Source organism: Montipora capricornis, chromosome 8 (genome assembly GCF_036669925.1).
Source record: "Montipora capricornis isolate CH-2021 chromosome 8, ASM3666992v2, whole genome shotgun sequence".
In the NCBI taxonomy this organism is placed as follows: Eukaryota; Metazoa; Cnidaria; class Anthozoa; order Scleractinia; family Acroporidae; genus Montipora; species Montipora capricornis.
The window spans coordinates 36843552-36863619 of NC_090890.1; the positions used below are offsets into that span (position 1 = coordinate 36843552).

The following is a 20068-nucleotide window of genomic DNA, read 5'->3' on the forward strand; positions in this document are numbered from 1 at the left end:
TATTATTAATTTACCCATCCCTTATTCCACACTTGCAGCTAATTACAGGTTGAGTAACTTCAAATAAATGCGCACAAATAATTTTTTTTAAATAACGTAACAAAAATTGCAGAATCCAGTAGGACTTAATTAAGTTTCACTTCTGAAAGTTCGACTTGTTGAGCTTCATGGGAACATGGAACACTGGGACAAAATCACCCCAAAATTGGTGTTGCACAATTTTACTGCGCCTTTGAATAACATCTGGACTCTAAATCATTCACTTAAAAACTATGTCCCCATTAACCTTTTGACGTTCAAACCGGCCAGACTGGGTATTTTACTCTGTCTAACGCCAGACGATTTTACTAGTCGTCAATGGGTTAAATTCAAAGGTCAACTGACAAATGCGTTTTTCGCTACCATCAATCAAATGTTCTGCAGCTCCTCTAAGCTTCTGACTTCTGTTGAGCACACAGTAATCAAATCACATCGCTGAGCCCAGTTTAGTCAACGTAGTCGGAAGCTGGGAGGAGCCACCAAACATTTGATTGACGGTAGCGAAAAACGCATTTGTCGATTGAGCTTTGAATTTTAGAGTCGACATGTTATTGAAAGGCGCAGTAAACGTATCAGCTCACACAAGGGGACATGTCGCTGCAACATATCCCTAGGACATGTACCCGCAACATTTTCATGTTGGTGCACATGTTGTGATTTTGTCCTTGCTACATGTGGCCTCAGTGTGCACTAGACAAGTTTTTTTGCTGCTGCAGCACATTGCTGAAACATGCCCCTGCAACATGAACCATCGTGTCTCAGCACCTTATAGTCACCCTGGGAGCAGAGCCTCCTTTTGTCTTTTCCAAAATCGAGCAAGCAAAAGAAAGGCGCTGCTAGCAGGGTTTTTTATAGTCAACCAGGAGGATGCCTTTTGAGGAATAGTTAAAGTACCTCGTGTAATTCGTTATCTGTCCAAAAACAATTTTAAAATTAAAATCCACAAATCCTACACCAAAGACTTTCAGAAGAAAATGACTATATTGATTTAGTACTTTGGCTTGACATATTTGCACTTTGTATTGATTTGATTTTAGATGGTATTTTCTTATTTTAGTTGACTGTATACTCTGTACACTAGTTATTTGTATACCTGTTCGACTTCTACAATGTATTGTTTGTAAAACCCAATACCGTAGCTTTCTCTATTTGTTCTCTCTAATAAACACATGTAACCTCTGCTCGCCTCGACTAGCTATTGCTAACTGCGAGCAGTGCAGATTGAAAATGCATCACATAATGAATTCTACAATAAACGGAAACAACAAGCGATAAACGGATCTACCTGACACCAGCACCTGCAATTTTCCAGCAGCATCATGAACCCTTCGTGCGCAATGATAGTCATCTCAGCGACGAGAGCCCCACAATTTCAGCAGGGAACTGGGGCGAGTTTCAAATTTTAACTGATCGATGAACTGACACCACCACATGAAAGATCATTTTTGACCAAAGTATGATGCTTTATGGATGGGTGAACGGAGACCTACAATCTTGGACAGATTAAATGGAACATTGAGACCACCCCTCCCCCCAAAATCAATGATGAGAAAATGGCGCGTTTTGGCCTTCACATGGCTTCATCCTTGATTTGGGGGAGAGGGGGCATTTCTGTTCCATTTTATTCTGTCCAAGATTGTAGTTATGAACCTTGCAATACGGTTCAAAATCCATACAAAGGTCTCTAATTTTGACAAAGCGTCCCCCAAAAGCATATAAACACTTTTTTTTTTTTTATTAGTTTAGTGACAACTGTAAAATCCCGTCATGTACCTACAATTTGAAAGAAGCTGCGATGTTTGCCCATTTTTAAGAGTATCACGGAAATCATAAAAATTTTAAGAGTTTGTATGGTTTTGGGGGACGCTGTATCAAAATTAGAGACGCCTGTATGGATTTTGAACCATGTTTCAAGGTCCATAACTTGGTCTCTGTTCACCCTAAAAGCACCATACTTGGACAAATGACCACTCTCAACATGATCTTTCAAGTGGTAGTGTCAGTTTATCAATTAGTTAAAATTTAAAATTTGAAACTCGCTCCAGTTCCCTGCTGAATTTCGGAATGGCCAATTAAATCTGGCAAGGAGTTGAAACTCGTTGAAATGGGCCGACCGGTAAGATACAAATTATCCTGGGCTTGGGTGGCTTTTTCTTCTGTTTGTATCTTGAATTCAATACCACTGAGCTGAGAATAAGTTGGATTTCTTGGCGATAAAGAGGTTTGCCACTGAAGTTTGCAAAACCTTTCCAGGAGCTGCGCATACAGCATACAGGTCCATACAGGGCATACAGTTTTCTTGAGGAGACTGCAAATTCCTTGATCAAATCGCTCGAGTTTTCCGATCAGTGGCTTCCAGTTTACGCGCAGCTGGATATGGTCGAGTGAAGCTGAAGACGAACGGGCCAGTATTCAAAATGGCTGCCAAAATCGATCGGATCATTCACATTTCGTGGAAGGATAAGATATATACATGGGTGGCGGTTACGAAAATAATTAAATGAATTTTCATCCTACTAAAAGCATTAATTGGTAGCTGCCCAATTCAATCTTATAATCAATCTTGCATTTGTTAGAAATTGTCAGTTTGGTCGATAGCGAGGGATGTCAAATAAGGCCTCTTTGCTTTTCACATTTTTCTATTTGAAACATGAAGGTAAAGGAGTTGGCAGAATGGTCGAAGAATTCAGAGGGAAGAAAGAAGGCCAAAATAAAAAATAGAGAAGGGGCCTGTCCGGGAGTTGAACCCGGGACCTCTCGCACCCTAAGCGAGAATCATGCCACTAGACCAACAGGCCAGATGCTTTAAGCTAGCTCAAAATTAATTAAATAATCATAGCATGTTTTCATAGAGTAATTTCCAATTGAGTGTCGAAAGAAATTAGAAACCCATAAGGGTTGAAACGTGTAACGCGCGTTCACAGCTTCGGAATATTCAGTGCGAACTGATTGGTTGAATGTTTCAGTGCTAAGTACCATATTTGGAAACCCCTCGCTCTTGTTGTTCCAAATATGGTACTTAGCAAATTGAATATTCAGAAGCTTGTTTCCCAGCACACAAGGGGCCGTTACACGTTTCAACCCTTATGGGTTTCTGGACAAAGATAATAAGGGTTGTGCTAACCTCCAAATAGCAGGGTTTCAAAACAACCTCGTTCCCAGGGTCTCTCTTCTCTAGCGCGCGATAATGGAGGCAGAGAAGAGAGACCCGGGGAAAGAGGTTGGGTTTTCGATCTATTGCACGTGAACTCGCCGCCTACTTTTCCTTAGAAGTTACCCCAAGTTTTACGAATAACAAGAGAAACATTCTCACAAAACACGAGCCTTAGATCGGTAAGGATTATTTCACGAAAAACAAAAGAGACGCCTGAATTATGAGTAATTTCGGTGGGCGATTTGGTTTCCTGTCCATGTATTAAAAAGGAGGTGTTTGAGGATCGAGCACACGCGTTTTTGAGGCAGCGGTCTAGCAGTCTAGTATTTGATGTAAGCTGCGACTGTCGTAAGCTGCCTGATTTGCTAACTCGCGAAAGGTCTTTTCGGTCACGACAGATGAAATGCACTTCACCCATCTGACTGAGGAGTGAAAAGGAGCCTTGAACTAATGTCACGCTATTTTAGCGTGTTTTCAAAACCTAAAATATGTCTTGCCGTCAACTGAATTTCCAAACAAAAATTAGAGTATTCGTGTACTCTTTATGAATAAAAAGCCGAAATTTAACGATATCAGTGTTCTGTTAAAAGACCCTAATTCGTGCTCGAGAATGCAGAAAATACATTCTAAGATGCCCAAATTTAAATTTTCCTGGGGGAGGATACCCCCGAACCTCCCTAGAAGCTTGTGCCTTCAGCCGTCGGAAAGCGCACCTTCGGTGCGTGTTGTCCATTCTCCGTCTACTCCTCAGTTTTTGCCGCCTACTAAAATTCTTATTGAAAACTCTGAATAGGAGACTGAATCAAAAGAAGACGTCCAAAGAAGAGGCATCCATCAATCAAGTACTTGTTGTGTTAATTAACAAATCGGGCCTAATTCCTGGTCAGTTAATCGAGATTTAGCACTATTAGCATAATCTGGCTGAAATGAAAACATCACGTAATTTCATTTGGGTTTCCATCTTTTTACTTTTTCTGCCTCTACAATTTTGAAAGCTGTTGAGTACGCGTTGCCGTTTTACAACATCGTTCCCATAGTCTCTCTGGGGACGAGTTTTGGTCCCAGACCCCACGCGGAGCATTTTCAAGAGTTACTGTTTTTTTGTGGGTATTGCATAATTTATGCAATATCCATAATGTCCTCACGTTGAGTGAGGAGTGACCGTAGTGGCAAGCAAATAGGTTCGCAGTGCGTGCATAGATCACGAACGTAATAAGTTTATAGAAAATGTTCAAACTCGGCGAGAATTCCTTTCTCTGGACAAAATGAAAGTAGCGCTGGCATGAGAAATATACCATCAAATATGACAATGATAAATAATAAACCAACTTTTATTTCAAAATGAATGGAATTACCTTGTGAAACAGTAAACCGTTTACAAATGTGAAATTGCAAAGACAATGGTCAACCTCAATGGTAGGACGGATGCGACCTTTGTCGAAGTCTACAAACTTGAGCGAAGAAAAAACCGCGGCCTCCAACCTCGTCCCCTGGGCGCTTTTCCCTGGCTGTGGGTGGGGGACGAGCTTGCCGCGGTCTCTTGCCATCTTTTGTCAGAGATGTACTTTATCCATTGTTTCACTCCAAGACTGTTCAACTTCATCAGATTTTCATTCACATCATTCTTCTTCTTTCCTAATTCTCGGTAGAATGTTTTTGCTCTTATTTTGGCGGAAGTGTTATTCAAATCTTCTTGTTCTTTGTTCTTTAGTTTGCTTGAATTTGTTGTTTCAGTATTTCGTTAGCATCTGTATAAAGAATTGAATAGTAATAATAATTATTATTTTATTTATTTATTTATTTATTTTTATTACTATCATTATTATTATTAAGTTATCCAAAAAAAAAGTGATTTTGCTGGCGAAAACGTGTTTGATCAGCTCCTACGGTTGACACGGTTGATGGGTTGCCACAAGAGCTCCTGGTTGCCAAGATAAAAGGGTTTATTACTTTTACAGAGTCCGTAACTGCTAATAAAAGGAGAGCATGAGTAGGAGCTTGCCTCTCCCATACAAGCCCTATGAGTCAACCTTTGCTCGTATCTTTCTATTTTTAGAACGCCACGAGTTCTTCGGCTCTGCACACACTGTTTAGAATGGTCAATCAGAATAAAGTTATTGTGGAACAAAGACAAAATAGCAAAAACAATGTATGCAAATTGTGAAAATTGATGTAAATTATTGTAAATGTGACTATCCTGCTAAAGGATTAGTTCTAAAAATAGAAAGATATGGGCAAAGGTTGACACAAGGATATAATGCATTGGGAGGCTCCTAGTCATGGGCTCCTGCTAATAAGGAGTTTCTTTGGCTTTTCAACCCAATTAGTTTTTACCGGGCTCCATCGTCATTCATTTAAATTATAATAAACTTATTCTGAAATAATACTTGTGCTTGGGTAATGTTAATTAAGGGAATCATCATGTCTTGTCATATAATGTCACGATGTCTCACTCAGACTCACTCATTATATTTAATTGCATTTTAATTATAATCATTAATTAGATAGAGAGCTAGTCATGCATGACACGATCAAAAATTCGACAATTCTCCTCGTTATACTTGAACTTCTGGAAAGGAAAGATACAACAATCCTGCCCGCCTAAAATTAACCCTATAGCCCTAAGCAGGGTCAATAAAAGTCAGTTCATGCCTGTGCCTCCTATTAGCAGTCGTGGAGCGGCTCTCGTAACCCCTGCTACTGTTCAGGTTCTGTTGTATTTAAGTCATTGTTTCAATTGTTAGTCTTTTTTTACGCTATGGGTAGCTAGCCAATCACATTATACGTTACGAGAGCTGCTACGTCCCTATTAGACATACCTGGGATTACCATTTCCAATTCTTATTAATAGTATTCTTAATTAATCGCATCAGCCGGGAAATGCAAAAACCGACACTTATTCCAAAACCAATATAATCCCGCAAGACCCCAGGGCCCGGTTGTTTGAAAGCCGATTAACTTAATTGGTGAAAGTTTTTATTTTTTTTTTGCGTATCTTTGTTTTTCAAGATAGACGTCTTCCAATATATATTTCAGTTTAAAAAGAGTTAACTGAATAGAGTGTAATGTGAAGTGCTAGCTTTCAATCCCATATGAACCATGTGAGCGTTAGCCCTACTGATGGAAATGGGCCCACACAAGGACAGAGAAAAACTCTGACCAGGGTGGGAATTGAACCCACGACCTTCGGCTTAGATCTCCGCCGCTCCACCGACTGAGCCACGGGGTCAGACGGGAGCAGGCCGTTAACTATTCAGTTAACTCTGTTTAAAAATATATATATATATGAGTGCTACACGGCCAACGTTTGTATAAACGTAACCTTTCCTTGTACTTGTACATGTTCATTGCCGTGACTTTAACATCTTCAGTTCCCACGGCTTGCTCCCGTCTGACCTTGTGGCTCAGTCGGTGGAGCGGCGGAGATCTAACCCGAAGGTCGTGGGTTCAATTCCCACCCTGGTCAGAGTTTTCCCTGTCCTTGTGTGGGCCCGTTTCCATCTGTAGGGCTAACGCTCACATGGTTCATATGGGATTGAAATCTAGCACTTCACATTACACTCTATTCAGTTAACTCTGTTTAATATATATATATATATATATCAGTGCTACACGGCCAACGTTTGTGTAAACGTAACCTTTCCTTGTCTTCCAATGTATAGTTTTGCCGAATACCAGCGTTCACCAACATTTGGGAGTAAAGAAATAAACTCATTGCATATTGGTTAATTTTAACCTGGGTTTAGCGTTAATCACCTTTTGAACAACCGGGCTTAGAGGTCTAAGGAGCATTTCCTTGGAAATACCAATTTCTGTCTCATTCGTTTCCTCAAACTCCAGAAGTTGTCATACAAGCTTCACACAGTTTTCATGAAAGGAATAGCAAAAGAGTCTTTATCATCGTAAGGGTAATCTTGGCCCATGTAATTAAAACCAGTCCGAATTATCTGGCTATTCGTATAGCGCTAGAAAGCTTACAAATGCTTCTTTTCGCTGGATCATGCTGAAGAAAAGGCATACGCCCCTCCCTGTCAATGAAACTGCAAGGGAGAAATTCTTTAGAACTCAAAGGTACCTTAGCATACTGCCTAATTATCTCAAAAGGCCGTGTGTCGATCTATCAGTTAAATTCTCAATCAAGATGACGGTGGATGTTTTCAGCAACCACCTTGTCACTTATGTTCTGTGCATTATAGTCAAGGACTGAGAGCAAGGGTTTTCTCTTTAAGAACTTCACATTAAACGGAATGTTTTAGAGCTCCCTGAATAGCGGATGAAAATGTAACGAGAAAATATTTTGATGAAAAAACTCTGTCGCCACAGAACTGTACTGCTTACTGGCACCAAGGTGTGGAAAAAGAAACAGAGGCAGACTTGCAATAATATGGATGAGTGTAATTGACCAGTTCAATGGACATCCAGGACAGAAAGACATGGAAAAAGCATACCGAGGCCTGTGGCCATCAGTGGAACACTAATAGGCTTTAAATGAGAATGATAATGATGACAGAACTATAGAGTTTCAGTTATAAAGCTACCAAACTAATTGTTGTTTGAATAAAAGTTGAATCTACCGCAGTGATGCCTGCAGTCGTTTTCTTATCTGAATAGTTACGATTTTGTTGGAGAAAGTTCATTACAGTGAATAAAAGCAACATGAGAAGTGGTAGAAAAACCTGTAAAAAGAATCCTCTCTAAGCTTCATTTTTAAATATTACAGTAACTTAAAGCCCGATTCATCCTGCATCACTGGAAACGTCATTTTGAAGTTCATTCTAACTTATACTAAAGGTTCTGGCCCTGTGCCTTAGTGAACTAATCCTCTCCTGAGTATTAAGGGCCTCTTGAATAATTGGAGCCACTGGGTTGCTTGTAAAAACAAATGACCCACTATAAAGCGACAACTCCCAGAGTTGACAGAGTGGTATCATATAAATGTGCATCTAGAGTTTAAATCCATCATTTGTCAGTCATGGCTTTTCTCTTAGCCTTGCTACAAAGGAAAGGCTGTTATTAGCCTTACTAAATTTTTTTGCAGGACATCGTACACAACTTTGATTTTGTGTAATTCCTTAATTTGATATCCGCTTCTTTCATCTGTTCCATTTTTAAAGGTGCACAACACCCCAATACATTCATTGAAGGTATGAATAACTTCCGTATGACCCTGGCTGTTGGGACACATTCTTCCATATCTAATAGTCCTTTTCACCATGCTGACGATCTCGTTAAATTCAATGGGATCGCAGTATGATGGTGATCCTACTGTGGAAGGTAGCAGGAAATTCGTCGTTCGCTTTTTTCCATACTTCTTCATATTTCTGCAAGAACTTTCTTTTATAACAAAGTGGACATCTTCTGGTGCTCTTCCTCGACTTATGTGACAAGAACGCATCAGGTGTTTTCGGAAATTACCTCGGTTTTTAATGTGCATTTCGCCGAGGTTGCTAAAAATCGGTTGTCGCCGCTAGAAACTGACTACGCAAGGCACGCGACTCTTTTGTCTTTACTGAGGAGGAGACATGGATGCTCTGCCTGAATCGCAGCCCGAACCTTCTGGACTAGTCAATCTTGTTTTCTCTCGTCAAACTGTTTTTTTCCAGTGCGAGCACCCGTTTAGTCATAAAACCGATGAAACCAGTGGTTATAGATGGTTTTCACTCACGTGACTTGGCGGCCATATTGGTGAACAAAACAATACAAAATGTATGCATGGAAATATGCATAAAAATAGAGTTTGGTTCCCAAAGGAGAGAACGTCTATTGTTCTTGTACACCAACATGGCCGCTGTGACGTCACATGAAAACGATCTATAACTGAGCACGCTTTTCCACGCAAAACCAAGATGCATGGCGGGAAGATCTGTCTTCGCAACTCTGCACAATTGTAACCATCAGGATATTTTGACCTTATGATCATGCTCACTATGAAAGAGTTTGTCTTTTGGAAGAAAGGCCTAGTCTCGGCCGCAAAGTATTTATTTATGAATATTTACTTCCAACGAGAAACATAGAAAGCCTTTGTTCCATGAATCTCTTTGAGTTTTTAGCCGAGGGCATTCGACTGTCATCCGTTTGCGAAAACTTGGTCCCAAAGTCTGATTATATTATTTATTTTCATCAAGGCCGCATGTAGAACTACTTTTCTTTACAACAGTTCTTTACTTCGGATACATAAAGATGCAGAACACACGAATACATCCATTGAAGCTATGAATAGCTTCCTTGCCCCTTGGTCTGTTAGTACACTTCATTCCATATCTTATCGTGTCTCCTACTAAGGTAACGACTTCGTTGAATTCAATATGCCCCCAGCAAGATTGCGATCCTTGTGTCGAAAGTCGTAAGAAATTCGTCAGTCTATGCCTACTAGTAGAATTTACGCGCGCGCTTCCTTCAACGAATGATGAGACAGCTTACGCTGTTTCTTCAATCATGTGTCGATCCATTAGGTGTGTTGAAAAATAATTCAAGATATCAAAACGTACATCTTTCCAAAAAAGCGACTCCATCGGAAGATACCTGCCTGTGGACTACTGTATGAGTATATCTCGTTGGTAAACAGTTTTACAGAGTACAAACTTAGGAAAATTAGACCAGACCATACGAGAACCGAGCACATAGTATAGCTAACGAAGCAGAAGCAAAAAACGCTTTATCCGGCTCAGTACAGCCGGCTGGTTACCTTTATTTTTATAGAGTGTGTTTTCAGTTTATTAAAATACATTCCTCTCTAGTGCACATCAAAATGAGTTTATTCCTGCCCCATGAAACATGATATGGAAGCAGTCTGCTTAAAGACGTTCGCACCCAAAATGTTCTCACCTACAGAAATTTTTAGAACTTGCAAGGCAGAAAGGTAATGATCTACTTTTACCAAAAGGCAAAAAAATGGGGGTCACCGTGTTCGTTTTCGAGATAAAGTGCATTTTTAGAAGCTTGCGTTATATTTTGCGTTATATTTCTGCAATAAAAAAAGCTGCATTAGTGAAATTTAGACCAGGTAAACATACTCAATTCACCATAACCAATATAACTAGATGAACTTTTGCAGCTGATGTCTTTTTCTGAGGAGAAATAGACCTTGAAAAACGATACATATTAATCTAAGAAAGAAACCTTCTGTAGCACGAGAGCGAAATATTTGTAACTCCTCACGTACATATTTTTTTTGGTTTTCGAAAGCGATTGTCTATTAGCACTGTCACGTCATTGCGTAACATTTCCGAGAAGACCTGGGTCCACCGCTATCCCAAGATGCCACAAGCGACCGTTTGCCTGAGGGAGGATCAAACACTGGCTCGATGCCATGTTTGTTTACTTTCGGGGTCTGCGATGCATGACGTGTGCGTGGCATGCGCGAAAAAATGCGCAGTAGCAATGGGCGCGAACGTCCGTTTTCACCGTCTTACGCCGATTTTTGAAAACTAAGACTTAAGACTGTTACGGTTGTTGCAACTTCCAAAAGAACTACTTACCCTTTATTTTTAATTTGAAAATGAATACGTTGTAAGGTGCTCTGCGAGCAGAGTCTCTTTCGATCTTCCTAGATAAGTCTATCTACTTACAAGATCAAAACGGGAGACCGGATATAAAATGTGACCTAAAACCCCAAAAGCTGCAAAAAGTTTTGCTACGCAAGGTGACTAAGCTCGGTGACCTACCCTGAGTTTTGTGTCCAAGAAAGATTCCTTTCTTCATCCTTTGAACAAAAGTTTAAAAAAAAATTAGCTAGTGGAATGTTTCTCATCGTTCAACAGCGTTTTCAGATAGTTGGATGGATGGATGAATGAATGGATGGATGGATAAATGGTTTATTGATAAATGGTTTATTGATAAAGAATCGAAATCAACAAAATTGTCCTAGAATATACACTAAATGTACAATTAAAAAATTGATAAGCATGAAGGGATGCGTAAAATCTACATAAACACTTTCAATACAAGGGGCATCGAATGGTCCCATTCAATTTATAAGAGCTCGCAAAATTTGGGCTTACGGTATTACGCGAAACGAAACGAAACGAAACTAAAAAAGAAATTTATTACACATGCAAGAGTGAACGATGCCGGGCACTAACAACTATTGTCCTCGCTATATCCCCTGTTTCGCAAAATACCAATAGCGGTCGATTCGTAATCGATTGGTATCTTATCTTTTGAGATAATCGAAATACTGCCCTACAGAAGCGACAAAAGTTTGTTCTCTCTAACTATTTTTTTTTTCAGCCTTTTTGACCTCGAAAGTTAAGGTGCGCGCTGACTTCCACTGCCTTGTGTCCTAAACTATTCTAGCGCCCACTACGCAGGCTAAAGGGCATTCTATAAAACTCGTAACACGGATTTCAAAGCATCCCGAAACATGAAAAAATTATATTACTATTTATAAAAGAGATAAGGAAAAAATAAAAATAAATAGCCCAACAGCGAAAAATAAACAAAGAAAGAAAAATAAACTGGCAGAACAAGAGCAACTTGAAGATGATCGCATTGAATTACTTCCAACAAAATATTGTTCCTCAGATTCAGAAATGACCTTTTTGTTTACATTTTTAATGAAATTATTATATACGTTTCCCTTCTCGTTGGACGCTTTACTCCACCGTAAAGGCGATTGGTTGGTACCAGGACGAAAAAAAATCTGCTCTTTGATCTTGGTAGACAAGATATCTGGAACTTTCTACAGCAGCACGTATGTGTGCACTATGAGCCTTGTTTCGTCGATTACCAACCGACCACTACTGGTATTTTGCGAAACAAGGGATCTAGCGAGGACAGTTTTAAAGAGAGGGCAAAACTTTTGTGTCATCTGTAAGCCAGTATATATTTGATTTATCTAACAAGAAAATTTACGAAGAGAGAGCGCCAATAAAAATAATTTACGAGCCATGTTTCGTCAATTACCAATCGACCGCCATTGGTATTTTTCGAAACAGGGGATCTAGCGAGGACAATAGGGGGTTTAAGCAAAGACGACGGCTACGGCTACGGCTACGGCAACGCCACACAGCAAGAATATTATTGGTTAAAAAAGAAAAAATATTCGTGCCGCACGTGCAACACGAATTTCCGTGCATTTCTCTGCCGTACTCCACAAAACAACAACGTGAAATCACCAAATTTTAGGTTTTGACGACAACGTGAGCATATAACAGTGACACAGTCATTTTCTGTTTTGACTTTAAAACCGTTCGTACCTATTCAGTTACTGGATAGTTTGCCTGTACTGTACAAGGTGAACAAGACGGAATAATCACGAAATACTTGCAATAGCGCTAACTTATATTTTGGACTAACGTTTTCGTTGCCGTAGCCGTCGTCTTTGCTTAAACTCCCTATTAATTGTTAGTGCCCGGCATCGTCACTCTTGTATGTGCAATAAAATTCCTTTTGTTTTGTTTCGTTTCGTTTCGTTTCGTTTCGTTTCAATTCGTTTCGTTTCGTTTCGCTTCGCTTCGCTTCGTTTCGCGGAATACCGTCAGCCCAAAATTTGGCCTTGGCTCGAATTGCTCGAAAAAAAAATCCACGGGTGTTCGCTAGCTCGTGTGTTCGCAAAATTTTTGCAAGTGCTCGCATGCTCGGGTTCTCGTTAAAATGTGCGCGATTGGGGCCAGTACGCCTTGGCTGACAAAATTTGTTTGGCTCAACCAAAAATCTCAACAAAAATTGTCTCCGCCAAAGTTTCAATTTGGTAATCGTGACCGCACCTAAAAACTTTTTCTTTAGATCATGTCGTGTAAATTGTAAAATATGTATAGTTTTCACGCCTGACAAAAATTTGTCCATCTCCGAAGCAGGGCGACGGCGCCTTTGAGGTTTGACAAAATTTGGTGAGGAAAAAAATCATCATGCGCACTTGTATCACGGAAATAATAACACGTTTTTTCACAAAATAAGCAAAAATTTGTTCAGTGCGTACGGGCCCTTTCTCGAAATTTCGTTAATCCAGCTTTGTAGTTATTTTATATATCAATTATGAATGGTATATGAAATGAATCATATATGAACTGCGGATATTATTTCAGAAGATCATATCATATCATATCATATCAAGATCACTTGATATTATATATATATATATATATATATAAACGATCTATCAGATATGATATGGTTGAAACAAAAAGGTTGAAACATCTTTACCTCTGGCTTCAGCCTTTCTTAAACAGTTCAGCCGGTAGCTGTTTTGGAGGCGCTGTTTGTAGCATCGAAAAAACGCACGAAGCTCCATAACAAGCATTTCGTCTATTTGTTCACTCTTCGTCATATTTCATCGTCACAGGCTTTCCCTCTGTAGATTGGCTTTCATTGCTTGAAGTTAGTAGGTAAAGTAAAACTAAAGTCCCTTTAGGTCCGTGTGTTATTTTATTTGTCCATTCGATTTTCAATTAGAACAAAAAGTGCTTTGCAATTTGACATGTAAACCTAAATAAAAATGTTGATTTCAAACACTGCTTTATCAAATGATATTTTCCATTTTTTTTGCGCCGAAATACATGGAAAATAGTACTTCCAAAACAGAACTTTAATTTCCCTTTAAAAACCTTTTTAGCCAAAACGTCCGTCTTTCATCTGTCGGGTCAGGAAGCCTTCTTTGTCTGTTTTAATCAAAAATGAGTTTGTAATTGAAAATTCAAATATCTATGAGATGCAAACATACTTGCGAACACGAATTATCGCAAATCATAATGCTGACAAACGCAAAGCGAAGGAAATTTTTTTTTACAATCCGAATGTTTTGGGGTTAGATTAAAGCGATATAATAACATTGTTGAAAATCTTTCGTGTAAATGGGTAATGTAAACAATCTTCTCACTCGTAAGTCGTAGCAATAAATTGGATTAACCAGGAACTTTACTCTTTTTGCACAGCGGGAAGTATTTTTGGCTTGCCAAATAAACTTCCTTTTATTCCATAGTGGACTTCTTCGCAGCCGTTTTTTGGATGTCATGGGGCGAGAGTTAGCTAGAGTTGACTAACACCATAGTCACAAGACAGATCTTTTTCTGACGTTAAAAACTCAAGCTACCTATTAATCATTTGCCACAAAGTACATGCCCAAGACTTCCTGTCATCTGTATGGAAACTGCTCGGCACCTGTCAAATTTCAACCCACGTACTGCCGCAATTAGTTGAGCTCGAATATTATTTGATTTAAAGAAACAGCACATTTGCCTCCACCATAAAGAATTCTTAACTAGCAAGAACTTTTCAAATTTCCAACTGTTTTTTACCTGGAGTCTGTGCAGAGTTGAGTACAAACAAATATAAAAAGCCCGAGGGGGGGGGGGGGGGGGGGACCCCCCACTCCCATATAGAACAGACGGGGATGCTCGTCGGAAAGTTTGAATTTAACCCCTAAAGGAGACCATCTAGGAGTGGCTCAAGCTTCTTGTGACCCCTAAAGGAGACCAATCTGGGCGTGGCTTAACCAAATTTTCACCCCTAAAAACAAGTTAAAAAGAAAATTTGACTTCTGTTTCTTTTTGCGTAATTCTGTGTTTCTTCGCGGAACCCTAAACGAGACCTTGGCGGCTTAAAATATTGGCGCTTTGCCCGGAACACCCTAAGCGAGACCAAAATCCAAAATTTACACCCCTAAGCGAGACGACGAGCATCACCGTCTGTTTCATATGGGAGTCTCACCCCCGGGATAAAAAGCCAGACAACAGAAATCACAGCAGTTTACAGCCAATTGTGCCCTGCTTGATGCCAAATTACGTCACGTAGCGTCACGTGAGTCAGAGGTTGGACGCTCAAGAACTTCAAGCACAGGCTCCCCAAGCTCAGTTTGAGGGAAAACCGACGAAAATATAACGATTAGTATGGGAATCCCGATAGAAGAGAAGAGAAGATAATTTTACTAAAAAGTTCTCAAAGCCTGCCTATCCTTATTGCCATTTTGGGCCAGTTCCTCGGTTGTCAACGGTTATCACGGTAAAATCACAGGGAGACCGCACAATCTGTTTGCGTAACCGTTTGTAATTTTATATTAAATGTAATGGATTCACTGTTTGCTTCTTCTGCAGCAATATATTTAGCAATTTTGAAGATTTCGAGTTCGCTGTTTACTGTGCCTCTCAATAGAAGGACAAGGGTGGAAGCTAATTTGTAAACGGCTCCAGCTCCTGAGCGATTTCTCCCCAGAAAATCGCATCTCTCCGCCTTCAAACTTGGCAGGAAATGACCGAAAGATTCACGCAAACGGCCCGGAGATAGCCCTCGAAGAAAATCAAATTCCCAACCTTCTGAGCGGTCGAAATGCGTAACACTTTTCAAGTGTGCCAGCCTGCTGATTGCCTCTTTCTGATTGGACGTCATTTGAGGCTGACACTTGGCTGGCACACGTGAAAGGTGTTACACATTTCGACCACTCAGAAGTTATGGGATTTTGATTTTCTTGGAGGGCTAGCTCCGGCCGTTTTCTGATGAATTTTCGAGCGAAAAGTAAGAGAAGAACCGTGAATCTTTCGGCCATTCTCCTTAATTAACTCTGTTCCGTTGCTGTTTGTAGCAATTCCACAATTAACTTGGAAAGGATCCTCAAACACATTTAACACCACACGGCGACGGTTGAGTTTGACTTGGTAACGTCGTTAGGGACGACGTGTAGTGTTCAACGTGTTCGAGGATCTTTTCCATCGTTTTTTTTTTTTTGCGGCAGGCCTTTTCTATGGGTAACAGGTAACAGGTAATGGGTAATAGGTAACGTGTAACAGGTAACGGATAACAGATAACAGGTCACTGACAGGTATAGGGTAACAGGTAACAGGTAACGGGTAACAGATAACAGGTAACGGGTTACGGGTAACGGGTGAAAGTTAACAGGTAACAGGTAACGGGTAACGCGTAACAGGGAGCAGGTAACAGGTAGCGACTAACAGGTATCGGGTGGAGGGTAACAGGTAACGAGTAACAGGTAGCAGATCACGGGTAACAGGTTATTAAGGGTAACAGATAACGGGTAACAGGTAACGGGTAAAGGGTAACAAGTAACGGGTAACAGATAACGGGCAACAGGTAACAGGTAACGGGCAACGGGTGACAAGCTCTGCCGGCATAATGGGTATCGGGTTTTGCGATTCCTTGTTTTACTGAAAGCACCCGTACGTCGAAAACTCGGAAGAAAAAGATTCTTCAGATAACAAGCACAGCGCTAGGATTAGGGAGACTTTATTAATCATTAAAATCTTCAAACCTTCAATACTAACATATTCCGTTTGGAAAAACTAGTTCTCGCAAGGAGGGGGACATTGGGGATTGCCCAAGACCGCATTTCCGAGGCAAAAATTTGCAAATACCGAAATACCGCTTTCAAAAACAGTTAAATACCGAGCTAGAAATTAATGTTCTACATTTTCTTCCATATGTTGCTCTGCACGCGCGGATTACCTTTGTCAGTACAGAAAACGATTGCTAAAACGAATCCCGCATGTAAAGCGTGATCCAGCACAAAGGAGGAAGGTTGTAGAGTTTTCAATTTGTTTCCCTGGAGCAACAGGAAGTCTGATAATTCCGTTACGTAATTTCTGCACCGAATACCCTGAACCAAAACATACGAGAACCGCTTTCCGTAGGGTTAGATCATACCGCAATTCGGAATTTTTCGGACCACAATTTCCGACATACCGCGCTAAAAATTAACGGATACCGCATTTCCGCAGACCATGTCCCCCTCCACGAGGAAACCTATCTCAGTAATCCCCAAAAAGAATGACTTTAAATCACAGGAAGTAACGTTCGTATCGATATTTTTAAGAACCTTTTGAAAGAGAGTGTTTTTATTGCAAAAAAGGCTCATTTTCACTTTTATATTTCTCGGTTCCCGCCATTGTAAGCAACTGCGACTATTAAAGGGGCCCAAAAAAATGCCCAAAAAGTACAATGAAACATTGCAATAACCACTTAAAACTGTTGAACAACATAAAAGAACACAACAAAAGTAAAGAGAAGCATGGATGGACAGAATTTGGCACGATTGTGCAAAATGGGTAATCTTGACAAAAATCGGCCCAACCCAACGTTTTTCAAGTTTATGGCAAATCCGCTGGATAAAGGTCGTGTTTGCTCAGAATTATCTTGTTTGTGATGTAACGATCATTTGATCAGCAAAGGAATTTCACATTACCATTCGAGTTTTAAACTCGTTATTAACTAAAGATTTCCTCGCCAAACACCCTAAAATAACGTGACATAGCCCCTTTAAGGCTGCCCTACTTTCCTGACACATTGCATTAAGGCACCCACAATTATTCTCCTTGTTCAATTTTTTTTCCATACACATTCTAAGATTATTTCATGCATTTCAAAGTTATCTTTGAATAGGAAGGAAAGTTCCCATAGGAAACGAGAACCACTCATATTCTCTCTTGCCTTGCCTTTCCTCTCGATCAACAGTTATATAAATAAGCTCTAATATGAGGGGTCCAAATCCGCGAAAAAGTGTTCTTATTCCTCTTATTCTTATTCTTTGTGCTTTTGCTTGAATTTGTTGTTCTAGTATTTATTTAGCATCTGTAAAAAGAATTGAATTATTATTATTATTATTATTATTATTATTATTATTAAGATAATAATAATAATTGTTATTATTATAATTATTATTTTCTTTTTTTTTGTCCCCAATTAGCTTTTCCACGTTAAATACCCTTGACACTCAAGAAAAGTTGATAAGGATTATTAAGTTATGAAACAAATTTCTAAAAAATCGTAATTTTGCTGGGGAAAACGTTTTATAAGGCTTATGGACAACTGAATAATACATGTATATCAGTGTAAAATCCATGACGACTATCTGGAACACCTTGATCAGGTTTTGTTCATTATTCTATTTAGGGTTCAGGGTTGGCATAGTCCTGAGAGCACTCGCCTCCCACAAATGTGGCCCAGGTGACTCGGCATCATATTTGGGTTGAGTTTGTTGGTTCTCTACTCTGCACCGAGACGTTTTCTCCGGGTACTCCAGTTTTTCCCTTTCCTCAAAAACCAACAGTTGACTTGATTTGATTTGCGTCAATTTGTTGATTTCAGTTGACAGTGTCCCCAATTGGTGCTCTAGCGCTAGAAGACCATATACTTATATTAAGTTCCTTTCCTTTTCGCTTCTAACTAAAAAAAAGGCAGACGTTTGGCAAGCTTAAGTTCCCTCTCTCGCTTAAAAATTGTATATTTCGAGGGACTGATGATTGACAGGAGCTCAGCAAGGGGAACCTCTATTTTCCATACTAGGAGTCAACCATTTCCTGAGTAGATTCATTTTTACCACAATTCCTTGTAATCTCGCAATCTGATTGGCTTATTGTCCGTTGTCGTTAAGAGTCTAGACAACGCTGTACGCGTCATGCTCGCGTCAGTTTGTCAGGCAATGTAATAGCCAATCAGGAGCGCCCATTTTGGGAAATAAACCAATCATATTGCGAGAACGTTATAGACAACGCTTTTTTTCTCTTGCTTCCTGGTCGGCTGCGCCTCGTGAGTCCACAACATTTTGACCACTGTGATGACGAATATCGTTGTCGATAAGAGTACAGACAACGCTGAACCACCGTTTCGATTTGTTAAATAGAACGCCTCCTTTTGGGAAATTCAGTACGCCCACTGTTCTAAAAGCCAATCAAAACAGAGCTATCTCTGCGTTAGGGAAAATATGATACTTTTCGCTGGAAAAACCCGTTCCTAAAAATAAATTCTCTCGGGAAAGGAATGACTCAAGAAATTATTGGAGGTAGAGGCTCCGCTTGATGAGCTCCAGCGGTTGACACGGTTGATGGGTTGCCACAGAAGCTCCTTGTTGCCAAGATAAAAGGGTTTATTACATTTACGGAGTCAATAACTGCTGATGAATAATTTTTTTGGCTTTTCAGCCCAATAGCGTTAGTTTAATCTGGCTCCATATCGCCATTCATTTCAATTATAATAATCTTATCCTTATATAATACTTGTGCTTACGTAATGTTCATTAATGGAATGATGGTTGTCCTAGCAAAACGAATTTGATACTGAAATTGAGGAATTTAAAAAATAGCTTTAAGAAAGTTCTACATGACTGCAAGAAAAAGAAAACAAGACGGGTCTAGTTACAACAAAGCAACGCCAACCTTTCAGATTCGCCGTTGCGTGACATGTTTTAACAAGCTGACTTTCAAGTTCGATTTAGATTACTGATTTGAGCGGTATTAAATGACCTCAGGAGCCCATTACCTGGAGCCTCCATACGTATTATACCTTTGAGTCAACCCTGTCCCGTACCTTTTTTTTTTTCAGAACTGCTATACTTTTTCATCATTTGAAATAACTTCGTGTTTCCGAGTGTGCTGCACGTGATGTAATCAGTGGCCGACCATAGGTCTCTTATGAATGGCTGTTGTGAAAACACCCACAAAAACCCTCCCTGGAGGTGCTTCTAAAAATAAAAAAAACGAGGTTTGACTCAGAGGGTTAATATAGAAGATGGAGGCTCCGGGTAATTGGCTCCTGATGACCTTTTTGCTAGTTTGTGACGAAGATTTTAAAGTGATATTATGACAAAAAAATTAATTTTTATTTTTTTTGGATTTCAAAATTATGTTAACTAAATACTAAGTGAATGAAGGGGTAGTTTCTAAAGAAACTGTGGTGCTGCGTCGGTGGGGAAGTAGTATACAAAAATTTGGTTTATCAACGGAGTTGATAATGTAAATTGACCACCGTACAGAGATTCTAAAAGCTGACGTTTCGAGCGTTTCGAATCGCGGATTCGCTCTGACGAAGGGCTAACGCTCGAAACGTCAGCTTTTAGAATCTCTGTACGGTGGTCAATTTACATTATCAACTCCGTTGATAAACCAAATTTTTGTAAATACTAAGTGAGTCGAGCTTTAAGCCTTGATTTAAAAA

At 39.8% G+C, this 20068-nt stretch overlaps 2 protein-coding genes, 1 long non-coding RNA gene and 1 other non-coding gene across 5 annotated transcripts in view; all 4 read right to left on the reverse strand.

The window, feature by feature from the left end:
• Positions 1-1567, reverse strand: part of LOC138014237 (ras association domain-containing protein 8-like) — a 9980-nt gene extending 8413 nt beyond the window's left edge. The window contains exon 1 of the mRNA XM_068861283.1: positions 1325-1567. The gene's annotated coding sequence lies outside the window, so the exon portion shown is untranslated. The remainder of the gene's footprint in view (positions 1-1324) is intronic.
• Positions 1568-2765: 1198 nt separating this feature from the next.
• Positions 2766-2837, reverse strand: Trnap-agg (transfer RNA proline (anticodon AGG)). Its single transcript has one exon. It is a non-coding gene; the product is annotated as a tRNA-Pro (tRNA).
• Positions 2838-4508: 1671 nt separating this feature from the next.
• Positions 4509-20068, reverse strand: part of LOC138014243 (uncharacterized) — a 185949-nt gene continuing 170389 nt past the window's right edge. For both annotated transcript variants that reach the window (XM_068861292.1, XM_068861293.1), the window contains exon 8: positions 4509-4936. The gene's annotated coding sequence lies outside the window, so the exon portion shown is untranslated. The remainder of the gene's footprint in view (positions 4937-20068) is intronic.
• Positions 17185-20068, reverse strand: part of LOC138014245 (uncharacterized) — a 56194-nt gene continuing 53310 nt past the window's right edge. The window contains exon 5 of the long non-coding RNA XR_011125277.1: positions 17185-17707. This is a non-coding gene — a long non-coding RNA (uncharacterized lncRNA). The remainder of the gene's footprint in view (positions 17708-20068) is intronic.